This window comes from Trachypithecus francoisi, unplaced genomic scaffold (genome assembly GCF_009764315.1).
Source record: "Trachypithecus francoisi isolate TF-2019V2 unplaced genomic scaffold, Tfra_2.0 Lachesis_group18, whole genome shotgun sequence".
In the NCBI taxonomy this organism is placed as follows: Eukaryota; Metazoa; Chordata; class Mammalia; order Primates; family Cercopithecidae; genus Trachypithecus; species Trachypithecus francoisi.
The window spans coordinates 42,788,285-42,798,508 of NW_022681463.1; the positions used below are offsets into that span (position 1 = coordinate 42,788,285).

Here is a 10,224-nt window from a genome sequence, read left to right on the forward strand (position 1 = left end):
AGAACAATGCTAACCTTAGTTTGCCAATACTAATAGCCTTGTACCCTGAAATTGTACAGTATCTGTAGTTTAAGAATCACACCCATGACATTTTGTTGAAATTTATCACACTTGTAGTTAGAATCCATTAAATCTACTTATCTGACCTTGATAAAACTAAGCCAAGGCCAAGCATGGTGGCTCATGCCTGTAATCCCAGCACTTTGGGAGGCCACGGCGGGCTGATCACAAGGTCGAGATCGAGACCATCCTGGCCAACTTGGTGAAACCCCATCTCTACTAAAAATACAAAAATTAGCCAGGCATGGTGCTGGATGCCTGTAATCCCAGCTACTCTGGAGACTGAGGCAGGAGAATCGCGTGAATCGGGAGGCAGAGGTTGCAGTGAGCTGAGATCGCACCACTGCACTCCAGCCTGGCGACAGAGCAAGACTCCATCTCAAAAAAAAAGAAAGAAAGAAAGAGAAAAGAAAAGATTTTATTCATCACTAAAGCTGTATTTGATTTGTTTTTCTAGTAGAGTGATGGATTTCCACTGATCATATTCATTTTCCTGGTTGACCTGGCTCAGGGGTGTGGTATCAGACCATAGAATAGAGTTGACTGGCCCGTATGTGACCTCACCTGCTCCATCCTCTTACTGACTGAGCTATTTGGTCATGAATTAAGTTGTGTTCTCCTTAAGGTTACATGCAAAACTGACTTTCATTTGAAAGCACTTTCAGTGTATAACACAAGTGACATATTTCCTTTAAAGGACATCACTGTGAACATTATTAACAAGAGTTGTTCTTTTGAAGCATTCCCCAGTGGTCTGTCAGGTCACTGAGTTTTCACATGCTGGTCTAAAATTCAATCAAGCCATGACATGTTTCATTTTACGGGAGAAACTAGCCAGGATGGGTGGTGTGGTTCACGCCTGTAAACCCAGCACTTTAGAAGGTCAAGGCAGGAGAATCACTTGAGCCCAGGAGTTCGAGACCAGCCCAGGCAACAACTACTTCTTTCTATGAAATTTACTTCAGAGAGTTTGCTCTCCTCTGTAAAAAACAACCATCACAGGTAGATATTTAAAATATATCTATCTAGCTAGTGTGTCAAATATAAACATCACAGGTACAAGAAATCAATACAATGGAAACGATAAGGCTGAAGGCAGGAACATTAGAAAAACGCGAATAATGTTAACATAGGCACACAACAAACTAAGAAAGGAGCCATTTTTTAAAAGCCTCATTTCAACCTCATTGCCATTTATCATGTGTTTATGTTCAGCATGTGTTTTAGTACCACATAATGTTAGGGACCACTGAGACAATAACCGATGATTCTGAGCTTCAGTCTTACTCAGATTAAAAATGTAATGAATACCATGTCAGTCTGATTTTGGATACAATTTTTTTATTATTTGTTAAGGCAGAATCTCACTCTGTTGCCCAGGCTGGAGTGCAGTGGCTATTCACAGACACAATCACTACACAGTACAGATTCTGACCCCTGGGCTCAAGCAATTCTCCTGCTTCAGCCTTCCAAGTAGCTGGGACTACAGGCATGAGCCACGTACCTGGCTGTCTTTCTGATACAATCTTGATAGGTAAATAAGAAAATGCAAGCAAATCCATACATGGATTTTTTATATGAATCTTTTGACAAACCCCTAAACATAGATACCTTATTTTATTTTATTTTGTTTTATTTTTGAGACAGAGTCTTGATCTGTCGCCCAGGCTGGAATGCAGTGGCACAATCTCTGCTCACTGCATCCTCTGTGGCCTCCCCAGTTCAAGCAATTCTCCTGCCTCCGCCTCCTGAGGTTGTGGGACTACAGGCACGTACCACCATGATCAGCTAATATTTGTATTTTTAGTAGAACTGGAGTTTCACCGTGCTAGCCAGCTGGTCTCGAACTTCTGACCTCAAGTGATCCGCCTGCCTCAGCCTCCCAAAGTGCTGGTATTATAGGTGTGAGCCACCACACCCAGCCCATAGATACCTAATTTTAAAAAGGGAAAAATGTGGCACTTAGAAGTCAAAACTTGGCCAGGCACAGTGGCTCATGCCTATAATCCCAGCACTTTGGGAGGCTGAGGCAGGCAGATCACTAGGTCAGGAGATCGAGACCATCCTGGCTAACACGGTGAAACCCCGTCTCTACTAAAAATACAAAAAATTAGCCAGGCGTTGTGGCGCACACCTGTGATCTCAGCTACTCCGAAGACTGAGGCAGGAGAATTGCTTGAACCCAGGAGGCGAGGGTTGCAGTGAGCCAAGATCATGCCACTGCACTCCAGCCTGGGTGACAAGAGGGAAACTCCGTCTCAAAATAAGAGAAGTAAGTCAAAACTTAAACAGATTGTAGAATTAGCACATGGAAATATATTCATTCATTCATTCATTCAGTGGACATGTTTATTAGCAAAGATGTTTCTTTTTCCTTCTACTCTGTTCCAGCCACTGAGCTAAATACAGTGGGAGAGGGGAGGCATGTCAAATAGAACACAGTCTTTATCCTTAAAGTGCCAGATGCTTTTCTAAGTTCTATAATGTATTATCTTTTTCATTCTCATACTAATTCTCATAGTAAATCAGGGGCAGGTCAGGTTTTGTGAAGCATGAAACTCATACAATTTGAGGAATACACTTCAAGGAAAAGAACAGCATTAACCACTGCAATGCAATGCATTCTCTTTATCATTTTTCCCACGGGGCTTACAGTCTGGGCAGGAAGACAGACTGAGTAAATAGCTAATACGTGCTTGGAAAGATACATTGGTTCAACCTCAAATATTTATGCACACACACTATGTACAAGACATTCTTTTAGGCGCTTGGGATAAACAAAGATCCCTGCCCTTGTGAAGTTTCCATTCTAGCAAGAGAGATTTTTTTTTAATGTAGTGAATAAATAAATGATATAGTATTAGAGGTTAATAAGCGCAATTTTTTTTAAAGTACTAAGGGATAAGAGGGAGATACGGAAAACAGATTGTAGTTTTAAGTAGCATAATCGGGGAGATCTCATTGCGAGGTGATATTTCAGCAAAGATTTGAAAGAGCCAAATGTAACCACATGGATATCTGGGGGAAGAAGTTTCCAGGCACAGGAATAGGCATGTGCTTAAGATACAGCAAGAAGGAGGTGAGCTGCTGAAGAAGTAATGAAGAGAGTGGCAGGAGATAAGTATGAAAGTTAATGGAGTCAGGGGGTTGCTGTAAAACCATGTGAAGAATTTGTTTTTTACTATGAGATAAGGAGATATGGGAGGCAAAAGAGTAACAAGATCTGACCTACAATTTCAAAATGTCATCCCGGCTACTGTGTTGAATTTCTGGTAGCTCAGACCAGAATGGCAACAATGCAGATGGTGAGAAACGCTAAGATCCTAGATATGCTTTGAAAGTAAAGCCAACAAGAGTTGTTGGGGAGGGATAATGGGGTGTGACACAAAGGGAGGAGTCAAGAATGACTCCCAGGGTTTTGACCTGAGCCACTGGAAGGATGGAATTGCCTTTAAACAGGCAGGTTTTGAGAAGAAGCAGGAAATCATTCATCTTGGGATATGTTGTGTTTGAGATGTCTCCAAAATATCCAAATAGAAATATCAACTAGGCATTTGAGTACATGAGTCTGGAATACAGGAGATACTGATTTGACGGAGTATCATGGAAGAGATGAAAAGGTGTGCCTGCCCTGGCCCACTCTGGAGGAATCGGTAAAAGCTGCCTGCCTTGGAGGATACTCAATCAAAGGCCTTTGGTATAAAGGTCTTCCAAAGAGAAGTTCCCTCAAATCCTCACCCTGAAAGTTTTAAGACTAGCGGTTAGTCATGAAGAATATGGTGAATACAAAATACTGTGTTACTCAAAAATGAAAGATATGAAGGAAAAGGGAAATAAAAGAGTCCTGAGGGGAGGAAAACTGAGCTGGCTGTTTTCATCCTTTGCTTTGTCATCACTTGGTCAGATAGAGGTTGGATGTTTATGTCTTTGCCACACCAAACTCACCTCCCATGCTGGACTCACCACTGTCTCCCCTTACTCCTCACTTGCCAAGTCTTTCTAAAGAAGCAAAAGTTCCGCAATTCAGGACTTAGCCATGCTGACCTGCTCCCCGGAAAGGAAGATACATAAACCCCTGGTTAAGACAAGATGCAAAGTTCAAGGGCAAGAGAGGTTGTCCAATGAATAATTTCCACAGATGAGGACTATAAATCATCTTCCGTATAAGGACGGTTCTCGTCCTATTCCTTCTATGTGCTCTCTCTTCAAAATCCTACACTCTCTGGCAATAAACCTGAAAAACAGGCCTTGTGACATTTGTTGCTCTATTCTTTTCCCCGTATGTTTGCTGCATGTGATCATCCTGGTATCCTTGGTTACTTCTGCAATATTCAAGAGGCTCTCAAATAGAACACAATAAGCCAAGAAGTGGGTACAGCTACAAATAAATAGCTGTTGTCCCTATGATTTTTTTCTCTGAGCATAGGAGACAGACTCATGGGGCTCTAAGCAAACATCCCATTTATTCAGCAAACATTTATCAACCGTTTCCTACATTTGAGGGACTGTGCTAGGCCCTAGGGAGAGGATTCAAAGATAAGCAGACATATTTCTGACCCTGAGGTCCTTTCAGGGCAGAGACACCATCCTTTTTCAAGCTCCACACCTGCTGTGGTTGCCTTTTCTCAGATCATAAATCTTCACCCTGTCCCAGCAAGTTTCCAGACATAAAGAAACCATGCATGTTACTAGGTCATGCTATCTGCTATAAAGTGGCAGGTCTCAACTGGAGATGATTTTGTCCCCCATGGGGCACTCGGCAATCAATGTCTGGAGATGTTTTTGGTTTTCCCAACTCGGGATACTGGTAGGATTGGAGGGTGGTGTTGCTATTATCTGGTTATCTAGTGGGTACTCAGTTAGGGTGATGCTAAACATCCTACAATGCACAGAACAGTTCCCATTCCCCACAACAAAAAATATCCAGCCCAAAATGTCAATAGTGTTGAGACTGAGGCTGCTCTATAGGGTCTTCATTTTAGCTATTTTGTCCTTATAACATGTGCCACTTTATTCAGCTACTTATTATCTTAGCAACAGCAGTGCTAAGAAAGGCTCACGCCTGGCATTAAGATGTGGAAAGCAGGAAAAATGAAGGAAGTGTATCCTCCTCCCATATCTTGCTAGTGGCCAGCTAGAGGTCTTCCCAAGATTTATTTTGTCCTCTCTAACCAGGTCTAGAAAACTGCAGGAGGCCAGGTACAGTGTCTCGTGCCTGTAATCCCAGTATTTTGGGAGGCTGAGACAGGTGGATCACTTGGGGTCAGGAGTTCGAGACCAGCCTGGACAACATGGTGAAACCTGTGGTGCACACTCTTAATCTCAGCTACTCGGAAGTCTAAGGCAAGAGAATCGCTTGAACCCGGGAGGCAGAGGTTACAGTGAGCCAAGATTGTCCCACTGCACTCCAGCCTGGGTGACAGAGTGAGACTCTGTCTAAAAAAAAAAAAAAAAAAAAAAAAAAAGAATCCTTTTTCCTTAGGCAAGGCTGAAGGAGAAAAGAAATATTCCTGCCTCTAGGCTGGTAGGTAAAGGAGTTTGAAAAAGTTTTATTTAAAATATAGGCACTTTAACTGATTTATTTAAAAGTAGGAGTGGGTTGTATGAAAAACAATAGATTTTTCTGCACAGAAAAAGAAAGGATCATCTCTAACTTTAATAAAAGTAATGACTCACCATTGCTCAAATTTAGAGAAAAACAAGCTGTCTGTATGTCACATATTATTTCCTGTCTATCCAGATGAGAACAGAAGCTCTTCAGTGCGGCTGAGCCAATCAAGAACATGTCAATTCTCAGCCTTATTACCAGCCGTTCTTTATCTTATCTTTGAAAAGTCAGGCCAAATCCAAAAAGATGCATCTGTTCTTCTACCCTTGCAACAATAAAGTCATGGGAGCAGGGATGTAGGAAGCCACCGCAAAGAGGGCTCCATCCAGTAGGTGGCCCGGGATGAAGGCTGTGTTGGGGCTAAACCACACTCTGGAATGCTATGTCAGCGAATTCTTCGCTGTGTGAGCTTGAGAAAGCCATTCACGTTTCTTAAGCCATTTTCTTGATATTTCATACAGACTCACCAAGTATTCAACGAGAACCTGTAAGTGAAATCCTTCACAAAATGCCTGGTAAATAATAGATGCTCAGAAAACGGTAGAGAGAGAAAAGAGCAGCCCCTTCCCTTTAATGCACTTGTTTTTGCCCTCAAATCTAGATGCCATTCCTATAATTTGATAACTTTTCCTCAGACTTTCCAGAGGTAGGATTCCTTCCAGTTTGTTAACAACATCCTCTGTCTCTTATACTAAGGACACATTTGGTTTCCTTTTGATTGCATACATATTTCTTAAAAGGCACCTTGGGAGAGATGAGATGTTTAAAATGCAGTGGAGTAACCTGCTCATAAACTCTGAGGCCCTGAACAAGGTGAGAACATGACGAATGAATAGGGATTATGTGCTGCATCGCACGAGAGTTCCGAAACAGGAAAATTGACTCTAATGGGTGCGGCTCTACAGTCATGTAATATGGTTTACAGTTTAAAATATCAACTATAAAACGCCAACTCAGAGCGAGTTTTGGGTTGGTCATAACCACTGCAAAAAAAAAAAAAAGAAAAGAAAATCCCATTCACACTGAGAGCGACCTTTATACCTGTTTGGGTTTCTTAGTAACTTATTTTTAACAGATTGTCTATACAAGATGGAGTTTTATGACTGGTATCAGTTCAAAGGTGGAGAAAATGTGAACCAAGTGTGTTTAGCTATATTTTCCAGTGCATTTAGTTCTCGTGAAACGTAACAACAGATGGACTCCTGGAGTATGGAATTTCCTTTCTTTTCAAAAGGAACAACTACCCAACAAGCAGAAACTATAAAATGAATGTCACTGTTCTTCCAGTTGTCCCAATGGGAAACACACTGTTTAAAAAGCATTCACTCCAGTTAGCGAACAGAAAATAACAACCTGTACCAAGCCATTTTCTTTCCCCCAAGCCCATTGTCTCTGGCTGCTCATCTTTGGCCTTCAAGCCCTTTTCATAGGTGCAGAAGCATAAAATGCAGAAATGAAGTCTAAGACCGTAGACTGCCAATCAGTCAACAAGAGAGATGTGAGAAATTAGATTCTGTCATAGAAACAAATAATCACATTGGGAGACTGGAAACAATGATTATTTCTTTGCTAATCATCCTCCTTAAAAAGATACCTATAAATTAGTATGCATTTGATATGGATTATTTTTGACCCGTATGCGTTTCAGGAAATAAAAACTGGATTCAGAAAGGCCTGTGAGACCCAGTGCGGTGGCTCACACCTGTTATCCCAGCACTTTGGGAGGCCAAGGTGGGTAGATCACCTGAGGTCAGGAGTTTGAGACTAGCCTGGCCAACATGGTGAAACCCCGTCAGCACTAAAAATACAAAAATTAGCCGAGCGTGGTGGTGGGCACCTATAGTCCCAGATACTCGGGAGGCTGAGGCAGGAGAATCACTTGAACCTGGGAGGCGAAGGTTGCAGTGAGCCGGGATCATGCCACTGCACTCCAGGCTGGGCAACAGAGCGAGACTCTGTCTGAAAAAAAAACAAAAAAGAAAGAAAAGCCTGTGAGTTGAGGGGAAAGGGTAGTAAATAAGGCTATTCTTAAAAGCTGTCACAGGTCTCTGCTACATGCTAGTCAAAAGCAACCCAAGATTGAGAGGAGAAATACCGTAACTCCTCCAAAGAACTGCTTCTCCCCACTAGCACCTTCGTGGTGGGGAGGGAGGGTGTTAAGTCAGCTCAGCTGGTGTCTTGCTCGGTTTTGCATTTGCATGCATCTGTATCCTCTTTTGTTTCCCCTGAAGTGGAAGTTTAAGTATCACAAGAATGCTGGGTCTCACAATGTTCCTATCTGCCCTGTTCAAGGAAGTAGGCAGAATAGTACACTGGTCCCTGTTCTTGGAAAATTTGCAGCACAAAGAAAAGAAAGAAAGAAAAAAAAAAACAGAAAAGATTAGATAAACTCTGATTAAGCAGACAAGCTTTATAATGTTTATCCAAATTAAATCTCTTCACACTGGTGTTTACCCATCATTAATTCTTAAGTAATCACATTAAAGGAAAAACACCTTGCCTTACTGGATGCTGATATTGGCCTTATGAAAGTGAGTTACCTTTTCCTATAGCAAATCTGTAGCAAGCCAATACAGAGGCTTAAGTCAGTTTATCAAAAGTTATCGGTCGAATGGAGCCAGAGGACAGTTCTAACAGAGAATCAAGGATGAAAGAAGAAAATCTGAAAAGAATCACTTTGAAAAGCTTGAGAGCCATTAGAATTGTGAGACCCAGAGCTAGGAAGACAGCAAAAGCTGTCTTTTATTTATTTAAAATAAAACCTGTGATTTATTTATCTTTGTTTTGTTTTTGTTTTTGTTTTTGTTTTGATGGAGGACATTTCTTTTTCCTGCCTTTTGTCGGTGAAAATGACACTTTTGGCTAACAGCTCCAGAACTGCAGGAAGAGTGATACATGCAAATGGTTTGCTTCTCGTCCCATCTCTCTCTCATGCTTTAGTTCCGCAAAGCAACCCAAGTTTCGGCATGAAAATAAGACAACCTAGCCTCCCACTTTGCTTGAATGATTTCCATATCCAGTAGGACAAGTTCTCCTGGGACAGGCCTGCAATCATGGGCACATGTCTCACCCTGTTGAGACGCAACAGCAGGTAAAGCAACCTGAACTCCTCACGGTAGAATCGGGTACATAAACTCACACCCACACGCAAAAGTGAGGGAAGGCAACGTGGACAAAACTTTCCATCATTTGTTTCCAAAGCAGATATTCCTCAGGGGGAAGGGTGCGGGGAGGGCAGCTCCACGGACAGAGACGTGCCCAGACCTTTCCACTTGCTTTGTTGTTCTACCTCTGAGCATTCGAGCAGGAATCTGAACCAGATGTGGGGTTAAAAGCATCACTTTGGAAGTTTCTGGGAATGAAAAATGACCTCCTCTCAAAAGAATTTTTTTTCTACTTTGCTCTTTGTTTAGGTTTGCCTTTTATGGTACTTTCTTTTCTCCCCCTCTTTCTCTTAAAACCACTGCCCTCTTCCCATTTGGAGCTATCCATTGACACGGGTCATCCCTCAATCTCTTGTTACCCACACTGAAAGTTTCTCTTCTCCTACTGGTGAATAAAACTGGTTCATTCTAGGACATCGCCATTGTCCAGTTCTGTTTGTCACATTTTAACTCTTTACCGAGTCATGGGGCCTGGGTAGGACAGGGGACCTTAGTTAACCACTCTGTCACTAATTCAGGCAACAAACATAGAGTGTAGTAATAAACAACATGGGCTTGGGACAAAGAACAGAAATGGTTTTAGATTCCAGGTCCAACACTTTACTAGCTGTGTGACCATGGTCATGTCCATGAATATCTTTAAGCCTCAGTTTCCTCACAACATATAGACATAATATATTTTTTGTTACTTTCCACCTGGCTATTTATGAGAATTAAATAAGGTAATGTATGCAAAGCAGTTAGCATAGTGCCTGGCATACAGGAAGCTGAGTAATAGAGGCCATTATCAGCATCGTCACAACCATCATTGTTACTAAGCTACACACAGTGCCATGCCAGACAATGGGAAACATGAATAAGGTTCTGCCACCAAGAAACTCATAGTCTACTCTTAGAAGCACACATGCTCTAATCCCAGCACTTTGGGAGGCTCAGACAGGAGGATTGCTTGAGGCCAAGAGTTCAAGGCCAGCCTAAGCAACATAGTGAGACCCTATCTCTACAGACAAAAAAGAAAATATGGTTTTTAAAGAAACAAACACATATGTGTTACAGGTCTTTTAAAATTTGTCTAGCAGGTTTTCCAGTATGTATTGGAAACCCTCCCCAACCCGCCACACACACACACACACACACACAAAGACACAGACATGTAAACAAATAATAATATAACAAACCTAATCTGACCTTCTGCCCCAATTTTTCTGAATTCCTTATATTCAAAAAGATACAGAGCCATGCCTTTGGATCAATGAACTGAAGCTAATTTTTTTTTTTAACTCATCACATTCCCCAAACCTCTATGAACTGAATCTATGAGTGAAACTTCATCACTCACTTTTATTCTTAATTCCCCTAAACTATCTGTTATTATTTTATTTTTCTCATGAA

The 10,224-nt window shown here is 41.7% G+C and overlaps 1 non-coding gene across 1 annotated transcript; it reads left to right on the plus strand.

The window, feature by feature from the left end:
* The first annotated feature begins 9,877 nt into the window (after positions 1-9,877).
* On the plus strand, positions 9,878-9,939 carry LOC117063804. Its single transcript, XR_004429088.1, has one exon. It is a non-coding gene; the product is annotated as a U7 small nuclear RNA (small nuclear RNA).
* The last annotated feature ends 285 nt before the right edge of the window (positions 9,940-10,224 follow it).